Here is a 21,641-nt window from a genome sequence, read left to right on the forward strand (position 1 = left end):
GGTTTCCATTGAGTTAGCAAGTTTAAGGAGCTTTTCCAGAAACCCCACACTCTGCTTTCATCTCATTGGTTAGAGCTTGCTCACTTGATACCTCTTAGTTGCAAGGAAGTCTGGGAAATGTAGTCTTTTAACTGGGCCCCTTCCAATCCCACATAAAACATTGGTTCTGTCACTAAGCAAGCATAGGATTTTCTGCCACAGAGGTCTAGATGCTTCGGTGATGAATTTTGCTGGACCCAAGGGATGTGTTGGAACAGTATCAGGAAAAGGAAGGAGAGAGATGGGTGGTGGGGAAGTTATATAAATAAGTAAGAGGAGTTGGTAGAGGAGTTAAGATGCTAAGGGGAAAACTTTAAATTGCTCTAGTAACTTAACTAAAGCAGAGATGCCAACCCAATTTTTTTTTAAGCATTCCAGTTAACCAAGGTTTTGTTCAATATATTCTGATTACATTGCATTTAATATCTTCAAAATCAATAGCTTGATAGAGGTGATGATGTAGTCTGCACCAAGTATGATAAGAAAAAAAGCAAGGGAATGCATGGTTGAAGATAGTAGTGTAAAGCTGTTCTTTTAATAATGACTTGGTGGTGGTTTGCTATATGAGGTTACACAGTTCCAAGACCAGAATGAAGTCTTTGGCGGGGAGGGGTGTACGCATGTGTGCCCGCACGCACATGCTTGTTTGAGTACCTTTGCTTGTGAACTCAGCAGGAGAGCAGTAAATACAGGCAGTGACTATGCTGCTTCTCATGGGGCGAGGCTCTCCAATTACCCGTCCATCTCTTCCTTTCTTCTCACAGGTGTGTGGGGTTTCCCTCTGGGCTCGGCGGGTCACATTCAGTGCTGCCTTCCATTTATTGGAGCTCTGTGACTGTCCTCCTCTAGGGACAGGACCAATGAGGGATTTAACTAATGTCATTAGACAGAAAGCACTCAGCTCGCAGAGCGTTTGTACATACTTTGTTTTTTTAGAAGTATAGGCCAGGTCGTGTGAGTGCTGGCTTTAGTCATGGCTCCAGTGGAGGGGAGAAAACTCCAGAGTCTTCTGGAATCAGAGTACAGGCAGTGTGGCACAGAGCCGGAGTGCAGTCACACTAAGTACTCCCAGAATACTTACGGAGTGCCGAGTTCCTTCCAGAATTGTCCATAGAGGCAGTCATGTCAAGTGAGACTCTGCAGAAACCTTAGTTGGCAAAGTGAAAATCAGACACTGCACTTAAACAAAAAGGAGTAGCTCAGTCATTTTAGAAGAATTTTCAGCAGTGGTTCATTCATGACACATGTATTTGTGGACTGCCAGGCACTGTTCTGGGTGCTGGGGATACATTGGTGACTTGTGACAGTTCCTTGGCTGTTCTCCTAAGCTATCCATGGGGCAGGGAGTAGGTGAGGGGAAGACACATGTAGAACAGCAAGTGCAAAAGCCCTGAGGTGGCAAAAGCTTGAAATATCCAAGGACCAGAAAGGAGACCTGGAGGAAGTGTATTAAAGAGAGGAGAATGAGATGTTTAAAGGGACATCAGGGGAAAACATCTATGTGGGGCTTGTTCCAGTGGTGCGGGTTAGAGATAATGGAAATGACACTGGTTTAGACCAGGACTGGGGTTTGCAAATGAAGGCGTGTGGGCAGATGTGGGTGGGGAAGTGGGATGGAGGTTAGAGCAAACCTTCTGTTGTGACCATGTTAAATTTGAGATGGCTTTTGAACATCTAAGTGGAGCTGTCAAGTTCGAAGTTTGATATGTGAGTTTCAAGCTCAATAGAGAATCAGAGTAGAGGTATGAATCTGGGACGCATTCGTGTTTAGTTGGTGGACACTAAAGAGGATTTCTGCATTACCTCTCCATCAGAAAGGAGGTGAAATCAAACCTCTATTTCAGTTCTTATAGGAAATTATATTTCCGTTAGTGTTTGACTAGAGAATTCATTTTGGGGTGTGTTCAGTGTGGCAAATAAAAAACAAAAGAGGAAGAAATTCAGAATTATTTCAAAAAATAACTTACCTGTTGTTATTGTAGTTACTGCCTGGAGGTTTGCAGGCAGAAGAGAACAAACCTTTGCTTTTTGTAATGAGGGTGTAACTTCTAAATGTGCTCAGGGCCAGTGGCGTCTCCGATATGATGAGAGAAATGCACTCTAGTAAACATCTCATTTAGCAAAGCCTCCTAACCCATGACTTCTGCGAGTTCCTTGCCATCTGGTCCCTGGCTGGAGAGAGGAATTTTTCTTGTATATTCGTCTCCATAGCAACGAGTTTGCAGTTGATATGGAAAGTAAGCAGTTGCCTTAGCAACAGAGTTGCTGATGTGGTGGCTCCCCTGCTTTCAGGGAAATGGATAAGCTGACCAAACTAGTTTAGATGCATCCTGTAGGGCGCTGTAATATAGGGCTGCACACGCTGGCCCTGACAGTGTAAAATCAGTCGTGCTTTAGAAGAGATCGCAGCCCCTCCCCTTTCCAGGAGGAAGGGCTTGCAGAGATAATAAATCCCACAAAAGTAGCTGCTGTCAGTTGAAATAGATTAGAAGAGGGATCTCCTGGTGGAATTTATTTAGTTTTCGTTTAAAGGAGAGTGTCATAGTCAGGACATATTTGGTTGCAAGGAAAAGAAAGCCACCCAAGTGGGCTTAAGTAAAAGACGGCTTGTCCCAAGGACATAATAGTCACACGGACCAGTGGCAAGGAGCAACGAAACACATCTCAGGTCCAGGGTGATTGGAGCTGCCCCCTCTGTCCCTCTGCGGCCACATGGACGCTCATCCCGGACTTTTCTGGGGGATCTGTTCTAGCCTGCTGTTTGCAGCCTGGCTTCCTCTGTGTGGGTCTTGATTTCTGCTTCTTCATACCCTTGCTGTGGTCGAATGTTGGTGCCAACCCTTGGCGATGTGAGGGCCCCCGTGCCAGCAAAATCGACCTCATCATTGGTCGTAGTTCCAGACACATGGACTTGTTCTTCCTGGGTTAGATGTTCATCCCTGGTCAAAAGGGGACAGGGTCCCCGGGATCAAGATACCTGCTGGGACTATCCCTTCATCTGGGATGGGCTTGGGCTTGGCTTTGAACAGTTTGAACACACCTACAACAGAATGTTTTCGGGAAAGCCTTTGGTCTTGGGAAAACCTTTTCACAATGGAAATAAAAATAATAAGCTTTTGAGTCTTTTGTACTTTCTGCTTCCTGTTGTGTTGCTTCAGGACACCTCTCACAGGTGACAGAGGTGAGCGCACCAGAGAACTCTGGGGCTGCCCCGAGCCTCCCTCCTGCTTGTTTATTGTTTCTGTGATGACTTCATCTTTCTTGCATTTCGTTTCCATAGATTTGGGGCCAGTCGCTCACAAACTAGCAAAGTTTTTCTTTAGTGGCTACTTCTTCCTGCCAGCTGCCCTCAAATTGCCTGTAATCACAGGGTTGAGTGATTACCCAAAATTGTGAACTCTAGCCCCCTGTTCTAGACAGGAATAAATGTCAGCTATCCAACACAAATTGTCCTGGTTTTCAAGATCAAGAGATTGGGTAATGGTCCTTGTTAACTAACCACTGTGTACCAGCCTAAGTCATCGCATTGAGATTTTCAACATGAGGAAAAATGTAATTACTCTCTGCCGGGAACTGGAGATACAAAGAGATTATAAAACTCTGGTGGAATAGTCTGGGCAAAGATAAAAGAGACCAGGAAGGTTAAAAGTGGCGTTTACCAATTGTCAAGGGATTGGCCCATGGCCAGAATTATATGGCTTGGGATTCCAAAGGAGAAAATGACCCCTGAAGGTTAGGAACCCTGGAGGCGGGGAGACAGAATTTCACTAGCTGGATCCTTCACGATGGGGGCTGGTGACAGGAGAGAAGAGGTCACCTGATTCATCAGGGTTAGCTTGGACATGGGGCGGGGATGTGTATGGGGGAAGACTGAGTGTGAAAACGGGAACTGACAAATTCACAGGGCTTATTGCGGGCTGTTTGGAGTTGTGTGAGGCATTTGTATCCCTGATCTTACAGCTTTCCAACGATTGTAAAGTAGATTTTGTATTCTTCTTACAGGTGGGGAAACTGAGGCTCAGAAATTCAATGGTCTGCTAAGGTGACGCAGCCAGATGTTGAATCAAGATCTGAGGCTTTGTTTTTCCTTTAGCCCAGTTGGCTATGGCCAGAGGGTTCCTGTGGGCTAGAGAAGGAAATAGATTTGGGAAGGTAGTTATTTGATGGATCCTGTTTTTACTGACCATTGCCTTTATTTGTTGGTGTCACCCCTTACTGCTAGTGTCGTGACCATTCTGGAATTCATAGGAAAGAAAGGAGTGACCCACCCCCTCAGCATTGTCCTTGGGTTTTGGGCGTTGGGATGAAGTTTTCACTCTTTTTTGTTTCAGGTGGTGACATCTTTTCCCCGGTGGCATTGAAAGTAAACACAGTAATATTAACCCTTTAGTTCTGTAGAAAACAGGGTCAAGTACGTGATTTCATTCATTCCTTTGTTCGTTCAACCACATTGAGTGCTTGGAATGTGGAGGTTGTTGGACTAGGTGCTGTGGGGGCACAAAGAAGTGTAGGACTGGGTCCCTGGGGGACACTGGGGGGTCATCCCTGATCCTTTTCTTCAACACTGTACCCAGTCAGTTACAAAGGTCCCTTCATTCTGTCTCCTCTGTCCCTTCCTCTCTAACCCCACTGCTGCTGGTCTTCATTCTTTGCTGGGTGATACAGGAGCTTCCTAACCCCTTTCCTTCTCCCTCTGCCCTCAAGTCCACCTAATACAGTGCTGGCTGAGGGCTCCGTGAACACACCGACCTGCTTTGTCACAGCCCTTCAGTGGTTCCTGTGACCTGGAGTGGTTTGTCTCAAAGTGTGGCTCTGACCACCAGCGTTAGAGTGAGCTACTGTTTATTAGAAATGCAGATCAGGCCTCAGCCCAGAGGTAAGGCCTGGGAGCTGCCGCCTGGGAATCTGCATTTAAGCGACTTCCCAAATGATTCTTCTTTATACTAAATTTGAGAAGCAAGGCTTAGCGGGATCAAGGCTGCAGCTGGGTTGCCATTCTGACACTGTTTATTGTGGAAGATTTCAAAACTGTGGCATAAGGGACTAGGAGGTACAGTGTAACCATCATGGGTGTCCACACATCATGTGTCATCAGCATGTGGCCCATCTTGTTTTATGCTGTCTTCCGCTGCCCCTTCTCACCTGCCTTGCTGGGTTATTTTAAAGCAAATCCCAGGCAGTGTGTCATTGTATGTACAGATACTTCAGAATGTATCTCTAATAAAATAAGAACACATACGACCATAAAGCCATTATGCCTAGAAACAAAGTAACCATGATTTTTCAGTATCATTCAAAATCTAGTCTATTTTAGAATGGATATGATTGCTGAAAAGACATCTAGCGGTGGTTTGTTCAAATTAGAAACCAAAGAAGGTCTACATACGACATTTGATTGATGTGTCTCTTAAATCTCCTTTTGATCTATGCTTCTTCCCCTCCCCTCCCACCATTTAAAAGAAGCTGTCTTCCCTTTTCATCGTCTCCTCTCATTATTCTGGTGTCCCAGTCCTTCTGCGGTATGTTGGGGCTCCCTGTTTCTGCAGAAGGCCATATGCTCTAATGCTGGCTTTCACTTGCATATGCTGTTCCCTCTGTCTAGAATGCTTTTCCTCCTCTTTTCTCCTTGGGTTGCTGCATTTTCAACTTGGAAGACCCAGCTGACCTTCAGCTCTGCAAAACCTTTCTGAAAACATCCTTTGCCATTTTAGTTTTTGTTCCCCAAGCCTTTGTTCTTTTATAACACTTACTTTGTCGCATAATTATCTCCTTAGTGCTTCTCCCCGCCATTGCCCTCCTTTCTCTTCTCTTCCCCACCCTGAGATGGAGGGCAGGAAGCCCTTCTTTTCCATTTTTGCATCTAGTGTGTTGCCCAGCATGCATTAGATACTCTTGAAATACCTTCTGAGAGAATGGACACACCATAAGCCACTAATTCAAGTATTTTATAATAAACTCAGGGTCAGCTTTTGGGGAACACTTGAGTATTTGCTGTTAATAAGGTTTGTGCACCCTGGATGAGTAGCTTTCTCTAATTAGGATGAACACTGCTTCCTCATTTTTTTTAGTCCACTGTAATGCTGTGGGTTTGTTCAGATACCTGCCTCTATCTACCTTCAGTGGCCAACAGCTGCCTTCCTCCCTTCCTGTTGTTGGCCTTCACTGCACCCTCTTGTCAAGAGTTAAAAGGAAGAGAGGAAACCCAAGTCTTAGTACCGAATGTGCTGACCAAAGAATGTTTACAGTTACTGGAGAAAGAGGGGCTTCAGGCCATCCCGGAGAGTTGGTCCCTGCCCCGTGGAATTTATTTCATTGTAGATAACACCCAATAGTCGGTCACTTTGCTAAAGTGAACTTGAGCACAAAAGATGTTTGTTCTTTGCTGAGGGTGTTCCCTGTGGTTCTTTGATAGAGGTCTCTTTACTGGCATTCTAGAAGATGACGTGGATTTATAGATGAAGAATCTGAGGTCCAAACAGTGTAAGCGACTTGCTAAAAACCCGTATATCTCGGCAAAGAGCCGCACTCCGCAGCCTCTTGGTCTGGAGCTCTTTTTCTCCTTGTTTCACTTACTCCTCCAGGACTCGGATTCACTGGACAGAGACATGAACTTGTGCCACTTACCTGGGGTTTATTTTCCTTCGTGTGTCTTATTTTGAGTCACTGAAGTACTAAATTCTTTATAAGAGAATTACCATTTCTAATTTTTGACCTTTGAAAAATATGCCCAAACCTATCAAATTTTCGTTTCCTTAATTACTCAGAATGTTCTTGGGTTTAGTCTTTGAATGAGTCTGTGGACCATATTTTGAGTTACCCGCTAATTAGTCTTCTAACCGTTGATGAAATCTACACGGATCCTTCCTGGTGAGCAAAGGACCTGATTTTGTTTGTTGGTACAGCTATTATGTGCAGGGAGTGCGGGTTGCTTGGAAGTGGTGACAAGTGTAATCGGAGGACCGTTGTAAGATGTTTTACTTAAGTATCTGTCTTTAAGTGTACATTCATTATCTCTGGTTCTTTGACATATTTTAAAGGTTTTTCTCCCCATCCTTAGAGATCAGTGTATATTGAGGGGGGTTGTTCCTCTGAAATAATACTACTAAATAATGTAATGATAACTACTCCTGTGTGGTGCCTGAAACAGGCTCATAACTCATTCATTCATCCAGCGGATGTTGATTTCATGCCTATAAACAGGCTTTGTGCTGGGCATCAGCAAAACAAGGATAATTCCAGTTGAGTGGGAGAGAGATGCTTGTAAAGAAACACATGCTCGTACACAGCATGGCATATGACGTCATACAAGCTGGGGGGCATATGGCGTCATACAAGGTGCTGGGGGAGGGGGAGGGCAGGTGGGGGAGGGGCGGTTGCGTCTTGGTTTGTGTAGGAGTTGATGAACAAGGTATCTGTTGCACAGAGAAAGCTTGGGTTGTGCACAGAGCACTGACGTTGCTACTATTAGGGGATCTGGGTTTTAGTGCTAACCAGCTCTGTGAACTTGGGCAAGTCCCTGCATCATTCTCAACCTTAGATTTCATCATTCAATCAACCTTCTCTGGTGGGTCCTCTGTGTTTATCCACGGTGTTCCTTCAGCAGTTGATCTGTAAGCTGAGTTAGCTTAGATCCACGGTCCCCACGGAGGGGCCACGGAGGACTCATTACCTTACCCACTCCATGCTTTTGTCAGGCACATAGGTTCTGGTCTGCATCCGATGACCAGTGTCAGCACAGTGTGCTGAGGACATTTCTGCCCCAAGCATGGGCGCTGGACGCGGCAGCTTACACAGCAATGTTGTGCATAAATGTGTGATTTCCGAAAGGCTTTGGGGAAGTTTGGGAATGGAGCCCTTTCCTCTTGAGAACCACAGAACGGCGCTGTCTGTGATCTGTAAGCCCTTTTCTGTGCGGTGCTTAAAACTCGATGAAGTTGCATAGACAGGGACACACTAGCAGTGACTAAGTTGGATCTTGTGTCTCCCTGGGTCCCACTGAGTCTCTTGTTCTCGCCTGGGTCTTAAAGTCAGCAGTGGGGACCCAGCTCTTCTGAACACTCCCTCAGTGCTCACGGGACCCCAGGATTAGAGAACCACACCTCCGAGTATCCTGTTCCTGCGGAAATGGGATTCTAGGTTTATGCGTGGCCGTGCAGGCAACCTCGGTATACACCTGTACCTGACCATATCTCGTGGGCCAGGCATGTCCAATCTGGGCTGTGGGTTTCTTTCTCTGTACATTTCTCTCGATGATGTTGTCCCTTTGTCAAAAAGCATTTAATAAACTCCCAGCGAAGTCAGAGGCGGTGAAGGGCATTTGTGATCTTCCTCAGCTGCCCTCCCCAAGTTCCTGCTCTAGACAAGTCACACCTCTGCGCTCTTTCTTCACTTTTGTCCCCCTGTCACTGTCACTCCAGACAGGCCTGCCATCTGTGCAGGTGTGATTATTGCCAGATGGTTATTTTCTTAGCAGTGGTTGAATTTTATGAAATGTAATCCCAGTTGGTCTTTCCTTTTTTTTTTTTCCTGTGTAAAATATTTGGTTTACACACTTTGCACCATTTGCTTACCCTGGTGTGGGGGTACACAGGTTTGATGGGGTGTTCATGGCTGTCACCTGGCTGTGACTGAGCGAGGTATCGCTTACTCGCAGCAGTTCAGAGACAGCCATGAAGGTTTTCAGATAATCTATTCAGAAATGGCAATTTATTCACATAGTGTCATTCCTGGATTTCTCATGGTGCCCTGTGTTTGCCTGTCTAAGCAATCCTGTGGTTTGAATTGTGTCCCTCAAAAAGATACGTAGAGGTCCCAACCCTCAGTACGTGTGACTGTGACCTTATTTGGAAAAAGGGTCTTTGCAGATATAATCAGGTTAAGAGGAAGGTATATTGGATCCGGGTGAGCTTTAATCCAGTATAATTGGTGTCCTTACAAGAGGAGGAGAAGAGACACAAACACACGTACATGTACAGGGAAGAACGCGTGTGACGATGGAGGCAGAGGTTGGAGAGACACGTCTGCAAATCAGGAAGCTGCACGATGGCTGGCAGCGACCAGAAGCTGCGAGAGAGGAATGGAACACATTCTCTTTGAGAACTTCCAGAACAAACCAACTCTGCTGACATCTGGAGTTTGGACTTCCAGCCAGAACTGTGAGAGAATACATTTCTGTTGTTTTTAAGCCACCTAGTTGGTGGCACTTCTTTAAAGCAGCCCTGGGACACTATTGCAGCAACAAAACGAAGTAGCAGTGAGTTTCTGCCTACACTAAAGACTTTAGAATAAAATGTAGCCAAAAGCACTTAGGAAGTGTGCGGTGGGACTGTGTCTTTCTACACAGGAGGGAACTGGGGCCTAGAAAAGTGCTGTGGCCGGACAGTGGGGGCTGGTGATGGACTTGTGTCGAGAACCCACGTCTCCTGAGGTTAGAACTTCCCACGCCTAACTCTGCCTGTTCCAGTCCATTGGAAACCTGACCTTGTTCACATTAAAGAAAAGGAAGCCAAGTGAGGGAGCAAATGGCTTGTTTTCCTCTTCAGTTTTGATGGTGGATGAGACCATGGATCTTGACAACAAAGTGGAGAGAATTGGGGTTCTGGTATTTGCTCCTCAAACTGCAAGCAGAGAGAGAGCACAGGGGTGGTACAAACCAATGGGGGCCATTATCCTGGACCGTAGCTAATTTGTCATGTACTTGAACTTTCTTCATTGGAAATGATGTGTAGTAAGTCCCACTGTGTCCTTTTTCTTTCTCAAACCTCCTTTCTTTTCTCTAAATAAAAAGCATTTTTAAAATGGCTCTGATTGTTTCTCTTAGATGAAGGTGTTTTGGGTGATGGAGCAGTCTTTTAGATTTATTTGAAAATCCTAAAAGGTGTCATCCTAGTTTGAACTCCTGACACTCATCTCACCTTCTCAAAACCGGACTTACTCTTCAGGAGACGCCCTGGCTTCTAGCACTGGCTTTCCTGGCTCACCCCTCCCTACTTAGAATCTGAGGTGTTTACGGGGCTGGCTCAGTCTTCCATCAGCCGTCACTGAGCCCCCTGTCCTGGGCTGTGTCCTGCACTGGGGCACCTGGCTCAGGGGCCCACTCGCTTGTCATCCATGCCCATAGCAGGGTCTTAGATGCATTGAACCTGTAGGTGGTTCTTACTGCCTGGGGGTCAGCTTGAATGGGTACAAAAAGGTGCCATACCTGCCCAACGTTTCTTACCCAGAGCCTTTCTAACCCTTGAACTCTTGTTTGAAGTAAACATGTTCTTAAGCAGAAAACCCTTTTGAAGGAACCATGATATCGAAGGCTCAGTTTGTACAACTGCAAATGCCCACGTCAGATGAGTTCTTGGGATAGAAGTGGAGGGGCTGACCGGGTCCCTTTAGAATTATTACTGTATTGGCTCTTTTGTTCCCGATGACTCAGCATTTGCAGGACCTCAGGTTTAGTAAGCATCTGAAGGCGCTTCTGGCGAGTGTCTTCAGTTTGCCCAGTGTAACAGCGTTTTACTTCTGATCAGTGTTGTGCCCTTGCACCGGGCTGCTTCTCGAGGAGGAGGCCTTGCTGGCCGCCCTTGAAAGCGGAGGTTGGTCTGGGCTGGTGATGGGCGGTCAGGCTGCTCCCTGGGTTCAAGGTGATTCTCTCCCTCAAAGTTGTCACCCTCCTTAATTGGCCCCAGGAGACCAAGTAGTTCTGTACACACCAGTCCTTTTCACCTCTGGATCGTGGTTGGCTGGATCCCCTGTTAAGCTTAGCAGCTGGAAAGAGAACATTCTGGAGAGACTGCCGACCGACTCTGTCTTTAGCTCATTCTGAAGCTTTGAGCTTCTGTTCTTTTGTCAGTGACCTTTCCTAAGTGATAAGGGCAGGGACTCTTAAGAAGACCTGGACTAAATGTAAGTCTGGACTCGCCTTTGAGAGGGTCTCCCCTCCCATCTGCGAGGACGGTGGTGGTGGTGCCTCTCACAGCATCGTGGGGGGTGGGGGAGAATGGCACGGACTTCCGAAGCGTTTCTGGAGATTTGGGTCATACAAGTAAGATTCAATTACTTTGGAGCTTCCTGGCGCCATTTTTATTTTCTTTAATACCTTGTATATTATTTTGCTAGGCTTTCCCCCTCTAAAATAAAGGCACATTGAATAATAAGAATTCTCTAGTATCCAATACAAAATGATGCTGCTTGTCAGTTTGAAGAAAAAGCAAATTGTCTGCTCTGTGGATTGGGATTTCCTCTTAAAAAAAAAAAAAGCAGCTTAGAGAAAATCCCCGAACATAGTCTCCTGATTGAAAAATATATTAGTGGATTTCACGACTTTATCATTTTCTTAAAGTAACAGTTTTTCTTACTTTTAAAACACATTTTATATGTATGCATTAAGATAAATATATGTATATACGTATATATGTCTATTGAAACATATGACTGAAAACATTCCTCATGCAGAATGTTTATGGTTTACAAAACTGAAAAAAGTCTTTATTTCATAAAAGTGTGTAGTTGAAAGAACATTATTTCTTAAGTCCAACCCTCTGCCATAGGCCAAAGGCCAGGAGGTCCCCTGTGTGGCCATGACCAGCATGGGTCATTTCTGTGAGACCTCCAGTATCACACGCTGACACCTGCAGACCACCCTTTGAATGCTCAGCTTGGTTTTGTACACACCATCAAGTGAGCGCTTCTAGCCATCCTTCCTGGCTTGCCAGCCAGCACATCAGTTTTAATAGCTTTTCATCTTTGTCCTTATAGCACATTTTTCTTTTGTGTGTGGAATCATTTGGGTCGTTGGTGTGTGTTGCCCTTGTTTTATAAAATTCGAAATTAAAAATTAAAAAGGTTAATAATAAGAGTTATGAAGAGCATAATTCTCCTAAGCACATCCATTGAGAAAGAAATAGAAATAGATTGGCGTGACTCTTGGGTCTTGATTGGGTAACTGTGAGAGCCCTCAGTTGTGAAGGGAAAGAAGAAAATTAAAGGGCATATGTGAAATGCTGCGAAAGAATTATGGATGCTTGAATCCGAAAGGTTAGGTATAGTTAGGGATTTCATAATCCTTCTTGTTTTTTTTGTTTTTGTTTTGTTTTAAGTACTCTGAGAAGGAACACTCCTTTATGCTCGGGAGGCGGACATTGTAACAGACAAGTTTTTGACTTCCGTGCATTTTATTTGCAAACCCATTTTCAGGAAGGCATCACAGATGAGAAAAAAGGATTGCCATAAGAGCTGAAACAGATTTGTAAGTACCCCCTCGGGCTGCAGCTCTGTCCACTGGCGCTTTCCCAGATAAATACTTCCTTTTTATAAGATGTCTTTGAGTCAGTCCCAAGTCACCCTAATTCCTTTCCCCAGCGCCTCAGATGTCCAGTTTCCCAGGATTTTCTCTTTCTGGATCACCTGACTTGGGACTCTCCCGTTTTCCCTTTTTCCTTTGTGGATGTCAGCTGGCACCACAGAGCGCTGTGCGGCCAGCATGCTGTCCGCCCTGGTGAGCCGCCCTTAGAGCCCTGCTTCCCGATGGCCGGAATCCATCCAGGTTCGTCACATCTTCCTCCTCAGAGGCTTTGTCATTGGCCTCTGAGGCATTTCGCTTTGGTTTTCCTGCTGCTCACCCAACCTGGCACCTTCTCGTGTATCAGCGTCCAGCTTTAATGACACCTCTTCTGAGAGGCCTTCCTGAAGCCCTCCTGCTGGGCTTCATCAGGACTCTTCCTCCACAGGCACTTAGCCCCAGGTGTATGTATACATTTTTTTGTTACTTGTGTACCATCTGTCTTCTGCAAATGGAGGTCAGCGCTTTGTATGGGAAGCTCCCGAAGTTCTGCTGAGTGAACGAATGCCACCCCCATTCTCCTGGTCCCCTTGATGCCGAACCTTGATGGTGGGTGTCCGATTCCTCCTCTCCTTGGTCATCAGTCTACTGAGAACTCAGGAAGAGCAGAGCCCAGCACCTGGCCCTCTGGACCTCGCCCAGCAGGTCTCATACCTCCCATCCCTGAGGTCTAGGTGCAGCTTTTCCAGTCTCCAGGCTCTGTCCCCTGTAGCCCAGGTACTGTCACCACTGTGCTCATATGTCCTCTCTCGTTGGTTGCTGCCACCCATGGAAGTGAGTTCCCATCTCTTCCCTGACTGTCTTCACCCATTTAACTGTCTTTGTTTCATGTTGCTTCTCCACACATGCCCACTGCCTGCTCTGCAGAACCCTCCAGGCTTCGTCGTCTGCTCGTGCTGTCGTCACCTGGACCCAGACTCTCCTGTTCCTTCTCCCTTCTGTCTTCTCCAGCCCAGCTCTTTCCCAAGGGCTCAGTGTAAAGCCCCTCACCTTAATGCAGGGGTGTGAAAACTGCGGCCCGCGGGCCAACTGCGGTCCGCAATCCATTGTTAATTGGCCCGCAGCAAATTCCAAAAATATATTTAGTTTACTTAAATAAACCAGGTGAGGCAATACGTACTTCAGCTCGAGTGAGTGGCCCGGCTGTTTGTGTATTTTACCGCATGTGGCCCTTGGTAAAAAACGTTGAAAAAAGTTTTGACACCCCTGCCTTAATGGAATCTACTCCTGATCTTCTTACCCTCTCTCTCTGGCCCTTGACGTGTACAGTCTGTCTGTGGCGTTTATAATGAACTTGATAACAAAGTCTGCCGTCTCATGACATAAGAAGCAGTGCAGGTGACTTTTTTTAGGAGTGTGGAGGTGGAATCAGAGACCTAGGTATGAATCTTTGTTTCACCATTTGCTAGCTGTGTGTCCTTCAGCAAATTAATTACTGTTAATGAGTTTCGTGTCCTCATCTGTAATGTGAGAATAATATGCCTTTCTCACATGGTTGTTTAAGGACGAAGTGATACTGATGGTACAACTTCTGGAATATAGTAGACACTCAGTGAATATTATGCTGATGGTCATTTTCCCTGTGTTGGTGCAGTGGTCTGATTGGTGCCACCCTAAAATTTGTATGTTGAAGCTCCAAGCACGTATTTGGAGATAGAGCTTTTAGCAGGTAATTATGGTTAAATGAGGTCATAAGGGTATGGTTCTAATCCAGTAGGATTGGTGGCTCTATAAGAAGAGGAAGAGAGAGATCTCGCATAGCAAGGAAAGGCCACGTGAGGACACAGTGAGAAGGTGGTCATCTACAAGCCAGGAAGAGAGATCTTATAGGAACCAAATCAGGCAGCATTTTGATCTTGGACTTGCAGCCAGCGTAACTGTGAGAAATGCATTTCTGTTGTTTAAGCCACCTAGTCTGTGGTATTTTGTGATAGCACCCCGAGCGGACTCATACAGTTGGCTTTCACTCTAATGAGAGAATGATTTGTTGAGCTGATGTTAATTGAGCACGTATTATGTCAGGCACTTTCTCGTTTAACCTTAACATTTCTAATCTCTCAATTCTGATAGCCGCCTTCGGTTAAGTAGCTCGCTGAGGTTCTGGTAGCCTAGCAGTGCCAGGGTTAGAACTGCAACCTCACGTTGTCGCTTTTGGGAAATGGCGCTTCTTGGAGTTGTGCAATGTGCAGCTCTGTGAGCCTTTGTGACGACTCTGGTGGGGGGCCGTGTCCATGACTCTAGATGAGCTCCTTGGTGTCAGTGGAGTTGCCTTATATTTTATCTCCAATGGCACATGCTCTGTGCACTGGAAGCAATTAAAAAACTGAGTGCTGAGGTGGAGAGCCTACTCATGAACTTGGCAGAGCTGAGGAAAGGACGGGAGGATCAAGTCTTCAAAGTGTTTGGATATCGACCCTTTGTAAGTCTGCACCTTTTCTCTCAGGGAGTAAAACTGAGTCTTTGTGAAAATGGCTCTTATGGATGCATCTTTACGTAGCGATTACATAAGGAATCCTTGTTTTGTTTTCTTTCTCCTTTGCTTGCTTCATCCTCTATTGTATAAGCTAAATTTAAGAGACCAGAGAGAACATTAACCATTAACTCTTTTTTTTTTCCCCCTCAGTCTTTGTTATTCAGAGAGAAATTTGCTTCACTCCTCAGGACCCAGATGGCTTGACTAGTAATTATTTAACCCCTTTCCTTTCAGAAGCTGGTGGATTTGGGGTCCTGAAAAAGATTAGCCATGTGAAGTCTAACTTAGGTTCAGGGTGTCGGGTTTATGGTTTTTAGACTTCCAGTACCGTATACATAGACAATGGCATGAATCCCTTATCAGCATGTTTCTAATTTATACCCCACTTCCTTTTAATAAGGATTACCCTAAGACATATGACATGTTAAAGTAAAAATCAAAAGACAAACCCTGTAAAGAGAGGGGGGAAAGCAAATATTCCAAATTCTTAAGCTGATATATTTGCTGTGATTGAGTGCCCTGACGGCCAAGGCAAAAGTGCAAAGTCAGCTGGTTACACAAGTCTGCTTGTCTGGTAAAATGCCAATCAGGAGAGAGTCATAATGCTCAGGTGCCAGATTCTAAATAGAAAACATTGTGGGACTCTTTAAGAGATATAAAACTACATAGTTTATAACATGTACAGCAAGCAACCTTACAGACGTGATCAAGGCTTTTGCTTACGCTGTTAGTTATGGCCTTTTCCTTCTTTGCCCCTGGCTAGCTCCTGTTCATCCTTTAGACTTTGGCAGGGGTCACCTCCTCCAAGAAGTCTTCCATGATGCTCTCTTTGCAGGCCAGGCTGAGTCCCTCTCCTCAGTGGAACCATTATCCTGTGGGCAAAACTTTCTCTCTCCGCCTCCATGCTGCTTTATGTTGTCTCCTGCAACCCGATTACATGTTCCTAGGACTCGTTCCTGGTATTGTGGTAGATGCGTGGCTATTGTTTGTTGAAAGAAGGAAGTTTATCGATCTAGGTTAGAAAAACCGTTTCCAAGGGGATGAAGCCAATTTCTGCCAATGCAAGTCATCAGCTGATTTTCAGTGTCGGCCCCTCGTGAGTAGCTTATCTCTGGCACAGGAAGTTGTACGCGTCAGTGTAGCTGTTGGGAGTGCGGTTGTCAGGTGTGGACTCAGGAGACCTGGAGTCTTGTCCTTACTCTTCAGCGTTTCATAGGCTGAGTTTCCACATCAGCAAAGTGAGCGTGTTGAGTCAGGTCAGAGAGTGCAGAGATGTGGAAATCATCTCTAGTCCCACATTCCACGCCCAGGGTGGGCAGCCCTCCGCTGCAGCTCTTATCCGTGAGCAGGGTCAGGTTCCTTCTCTGAGTGTCGCTCTCAGAAGCCACTGTAAAACCGTTGGGGTTGGTATCAGAGAAGAAGCCTCTTTAACTTCTGCAGTTATCATTGAAGTTCTTTTTTAGCTCTCTTTAGATTCTAGAAAATTCCCTGATTTTCCTGTGTCATCACTGTAAGGGGCTGGATGGAGAGTGTCCCCCCAAATTCATGTCCACCTGGAACCTCAGAATGTGACTTCATTTGGAAAAACGTTTCTTTGCAGATGTAAGTAGTTAAGGTGAAGTCATATTGGGTTAGGGTGGGCCCCAACTCCAACGACTCGTGTCCCCGTAAGCAGAGAGGACATAGACACACTAGGCAGAGTGCTGTGTGACGGTGGAGGCAGAGATCAGAGTGATGCAGCTATGACCCAAGCAGCCACCAGACTAAGCCTTCAGAGAGTGTGGCCCTGTCAGCTCCTTGATTTCAGACTTCTGGCCTGTGAGAGAGTCTTTTGTTTTAATCCACCAAGTTTGTGGTCATTTGTTACAGCAGCTCTAAGAAACTAATACACTCACCTCTTATTTTTATGTGAAAACCGTCCATTCTGTTTACTGTTTGTAATGCTAGTATGTCCCTCCTCACCTCTATCTAGAGAAGGCTGGTATGTTGGAAGATGTCTTTTTGCCACGCTGTGTGTGGTGGAAAGAACCAGACATTTCTCTGACTGTTCATAAAAATTTAGACATTGATTAAAAAGCCCCCTTTCCCAATTAATAGATGAAAGCATATGAATTGCTTTATATTTTTGTGGGACATATGTTTAGTTCAGACTCCCTGAGGTCTTATTCAAATTACTGAAAACCTGGCCTCTGCAGTGTAATTCACAGATGGTACTGGCTGTAGCCAAAAAAGAAAAAGATGGGGTGGGAGGGGAGGGGGACAAACCCTCATGTTCAAAACACAAAACTACTCGAGTGCTCCGAGTAACAGGGTGTTAGGGAATGGTGTTGGACTGGGGCTGCCCCCTACTTCTCCCATGCTGGACCCAGCAGAACACCCTCCCTCTAGGCCAGGGAGACTTTCCATTGTCCCTTTACTTGTCTTGTTCAGTGCGACCTGTAAGCTTTTGTCTGTGTTTGCCACGTCTAAGTTACTACCCTTTCTTTATCCAATGTTTCCCTGTTATTTAATGATCTCAGCACTCTACAAAGTGCATGATTACTGTCCCATTTTATAGACCAGGAAACTGAGGCTCCGAGAGACAATTAGGTGACCTTTCACAGGTCACACAGCTAGTCAGCAGCGGAGCAGAATCTGAACTGAGATCCATCCGACTCTGAAGTCCATGTCCTCCTACCCACTTCAGGGCATCTGTGGGAGGGGCAGGAACAGTGGCTTGAACAAACTGGGGTGGACACTGACGAGTCTGGAGAGGAAGCTGGTGGAAGAGGAGAATGTGAGGGAACTGGGAAGGCAGGGATGATGGCACGGGGTGAGGTCAGAAAGCTAAGGAAGGTGCCATGCTGGGAAGGGTTTGACTCTCATGCCTGGAAGGTGGGGTGTTTTCTGTCTACACTGGGGAGCTGTCGGAGGCTTGGAGCATGGAGAGAAGGGGAATGTGACAGGAGTGGCGCTTGGGGTAGTTACACTTGGAAGCAGGAAGCAGAGTGGTGGATTAGAGTCAAGAAGGGGCTGGGGGTTTGACAGGGCAGGGTAATGAGGGGCTGAGCGAGGCTGGAAGCTGTAGGAAAGGCCTTGGTGATACCAGACCTGCTCTCTTGGAGTTAGAATCCACAGGCTGTGAAGACAACAGGGCCATGGGTGGGCAGACAAGGAAGGAGACTATGAGTGAAGATTTAGAAGAGTGGGGACATCATGCACCGTGACAAGCAACAGGAGGAAAGGGTGGGCTTAGGGGGCGATGGGAGAAGATGCTGGATCTGGTCTGGCCTTGGTGGACTCCAGTCACTGAAAGGTCATCTAGAGATCACCAGTAGACAGCCGGACATGTGGGCTGTGTATGGACCAGGTGAGGCTTTGGAGATAGTTGAGAGGATCAAGCTATCTCCAGAGGATAGTTGAGAGGAAGGTGAAGGCCCACTTCACCTTCTTTTATGCAAATGTCGCAAAGTCCTTCCTGGTCTGTGAGCATTGGGATGGCCAGACTTGGCAGCCCTCTCTGCAGGGCTGCAGGTCCCGGGTGTGGAGTTAGTTGGGGAGGGCTGTTATGATCATGCCACCAGATGTTGTGGGGAGACTTTTTAGAAAATTAAGAACGAACCTATAATCCGTGTGGTTTTGTAGGCGGAGGCCTTGGTCTGAGGCATAATCCTTCTGTGAGTCGCTTCAGGAATCCTGGGAGGCAGTGGTCTACAGGAGAGTTATCATTCCTGTTTATCACTAATATTTGCAGGTGACAGTTCTGTTACCTTGTGGTGTCTTTGTGATGATTCTCTGAGAAGGTAGCTTTTCTGCTGTGGTTGCTGAGCTTGACTTCAGAGTTACCTGCAGAGCCTTAGGCATCTCTGGGCTGGTTTTTTCCATTCCACACGGTGACCATCTTGACAAGTGATTCTGAGGGTGAGTCCCCGGCCTGCCTGTGGTCCACGAGGCCAGTGACACACCTCACATGTGTGGCCTCAGCGCTCAGCGGGAAGCAGGTGATTGCCCTGCTTGTGGGCAGGGCTTTTAAGGGATGTGGTTCAAGGGGTCACACCTGGAAGGACAGGTGCATGGGGGGGGGGCAGCACTGTCAACGCTGAGCTCTTTCTGAGACCTCTTCTCAAGAAGACTGACTGCATGTTCACATTAACATAGGAGAGGAGGTGAGGCTTGACTGAAGTCCTTCAGTGTCCCTGGAAAATGGGACCTCACTGAGGATGCAGAAGAGACGGCCTCGGCCATCTGCAGGGGGTCAAGTCAGTGATGGGGGGTAAGGTGCTATTCTGCTTTTGAATTGAACTCGCGTTTGGGGGTTCCTCTTTCCTCTTTTTGGGGATTCTTGATAAAGTTAGTAGTTTATTATGCTTTGGAGTAGTGGTTCTTAGCTAGAGGAGATTGGTCCCCATAAGGGACACTTGGCCATGTCTGGAGACTTGGTTTTCACAACTTGGGGGAAGGTTCCTACTGGCATCTAGTGGGTAGAGACCAGGGACTTTGCTAAACTTCCTGTGACACACAAGACAGCCCCCACAACAAAGAATTCCTCCACCCCAAATGCCAGTAGGGCAGACGTTGAGAATCTTGGGCTAGGGTTCCAGCAAAATCTTTGCATCCTTATCTGTCTGCTGGGGAGGCCTCCGGCTATAGCCAGCGCAGATCCCTGAGTGAAGATCAGGGCAGAGAGAGGCCTGTGTGGAGACCAGGGCCAGGCCACCAGCCCTGTGCTCTCGACAAGCTCTGCCCATCTGAGGTTAGGTCTCGTAAATGTCAAGTAAGGAGAGCTGTCCAGGATATCTCTTTCCAGCTCTCACTTCCTGAGATTCTGGAGCTGACCCTCTATCCACATAGCCTGGGCATGATTCAAGTACTGTAGGAAAAAAAATTTGATGAAACATCATTTCCTCTGCTTATTGGTTTTTATTTGCATTTCTTTGTTTCCGAAAAAGTAAAAATTGAACAATATTAAATACAGTTTTAAAATGTCCCCTTATTTTAATAAATAAGAACCACGACAAACATGAGGATATTCCTTTAATTTCAAGGAGAAATGGCTTTAATGTATTTGACACATTTCTGCTCAGTGATGAAAATTCGATGTCTGATCACTTACCGCAGGCAGCGTGTGCGTCTTAAGTGTCTCTCCCAGGATACACCCAAGCTGCAGGGATCTCCCCCTACATCTCTGGCTCTGAGAGAAGGCGTCTCGGGAGTGTGCAAGAACCTGTGATTCCAGGATGTCTGGGTATTCCCCAGCTGATGCAGCAGACGTGAAGTCATCCTGAATAGCTATCTCAGCTCCCATCACTCCCCCCCCACACACATGTACTCACACGCATGCACGCACACGCAGTATCCTGGGAGCACTTGATTTTCTCTATCAGTGATTGGATAATGTGCACAAGGTAGCAAAAGCTGTTTCTCCATTTGGATTAGAGGTACAGTCTTCTTCTCCTGGACATCTCCCCTGGTCTTAGCGTAGGGCTGCCATAATAAGTATCACAGACTGGGGGCCTTAAACAACAGAAATTCATTTCCGCACAGCCCTGCAGGCCGGAAGTCTGAGATCGAGGTGTTGGCAGGATTGGTTTCTCTGCGGCCTCGCTCCTTGGCTTGTAGATGGTTGACTTCTCCCTGTATCTTCACAGGATCTTCCCTCTGAGTGTCTGTGTCCAAATTTCCTCTTCTCACGGCACCAGTCATATATTGGATTAGGGCCCAGCCTAATGAGGACCTCATTTGAGGTTAATTACCTCTGTAAACACCCTATCTCCAGATACAGTCACATTCTGGAGTCCTGGGGGTTAGGACATCAGTATGTGACTTTATGGGGATGGACACAGTTCAGCTCAGCGAGTACTTCTAAGGAGATATGTGGAGTGCTGGTTCTCTCTTGGGTAGGACTTCACAGATTGGGATAATGTCACCTCTGCTTTCTTTCTCCCCCCTTTTTATATTTCTATTATGAAAAAATTCAAACCTACAGAAAAGTTGCAAGAATAGTACAGTGATCACCTTATATACCCTTCTACCTAGAATGAATAATTGTTAACATGTTATATTTCCTTCATCTTTATGTATAAATTATATGAACCAATTAAAAGAAAGTTGTAGGCATCATGATGCTTTACCCTTTAAAATGTCAGCATGAATCTCTTAGGAGTAGAGACTTTCTCCTGTATAAAACGTAACGCTATTATCTCACCAAGAAAATGTGAAATAATTCCTTACAGCATCAAATATGTAGTCTGTATTCAGATTTCTCTAGTTGTCTCCCAAGGTCTTTCACAACTTCTTTTTTTTTAAACCAGGATCTAGTGAAGGTACAGGCATTGCAACTGGATTTTTATATCTCTTTACTCTCTTCAGTCTGGAATGAACCGACCATCCCACCACCACCTATTTTTTGAGTAGCTCAAGGCCAGTTGTTTTAGGGCATGTGTCAAATCCTGAGTTTGACTTATTATTTCCTAGTGATGGTGTTCAACTTGTCTGTGTGTCTCCTGGAAGTCAGATCCAAGTACTTGTTGAGAGTCAAGCTTGTTAAAACAGTTGCCAGGTAATGCTGGGTGCTTCTTAAACCATCGGATCCCACCAGGTTGTCCCACTGTCAGTGATGCTAAGTTTGAACACTGGTGTAAGTCGGTGATGCCAGATCACTCTGCTGGATGGTATGTTGCTCCCTTTGCAATTAGCCCACGATCTATGGAGAGAAAAGTTGGCACTGTGTGCGTATCCATTGGTGATTCTTTCCTGAATTATTTCACTGGGGGGGTTGCAAATGGTGATTTTTCTAATTCTATTCTTACTTGGTATTAC

The 21,641-nt window shown here is 46.0% G+C and overlaps 1 protein-coding gene across 11 annotated transcripts in view; it reads left to right on the forward strand.

Moving 5' to 3' along the window:
- Positions 1-21,641, forward strand: part of FOXN3 (forkhead box N3) — a 367,936-nt gene that overhangs the window by 159,021 nt on the left and 187,274 nt on the right. The window lies entirely within an intron of this gene.

The sequence above is a fragment of the Rhinolophus sinicus genome, linkage group LG03, assembly GCF_036562045.2.
Source record: "Rhinolophus sinicus isolate RSC01 linkage group LG03, ASM3656204v1, whole genome shotgun sequence".
Lineage (NCBI taxonomy): Eukaryota > Metazoa > Chordata > Mammalia > Chiroptera > Rhinolophidae > Rhinolophus > Rhinolophus sinicus.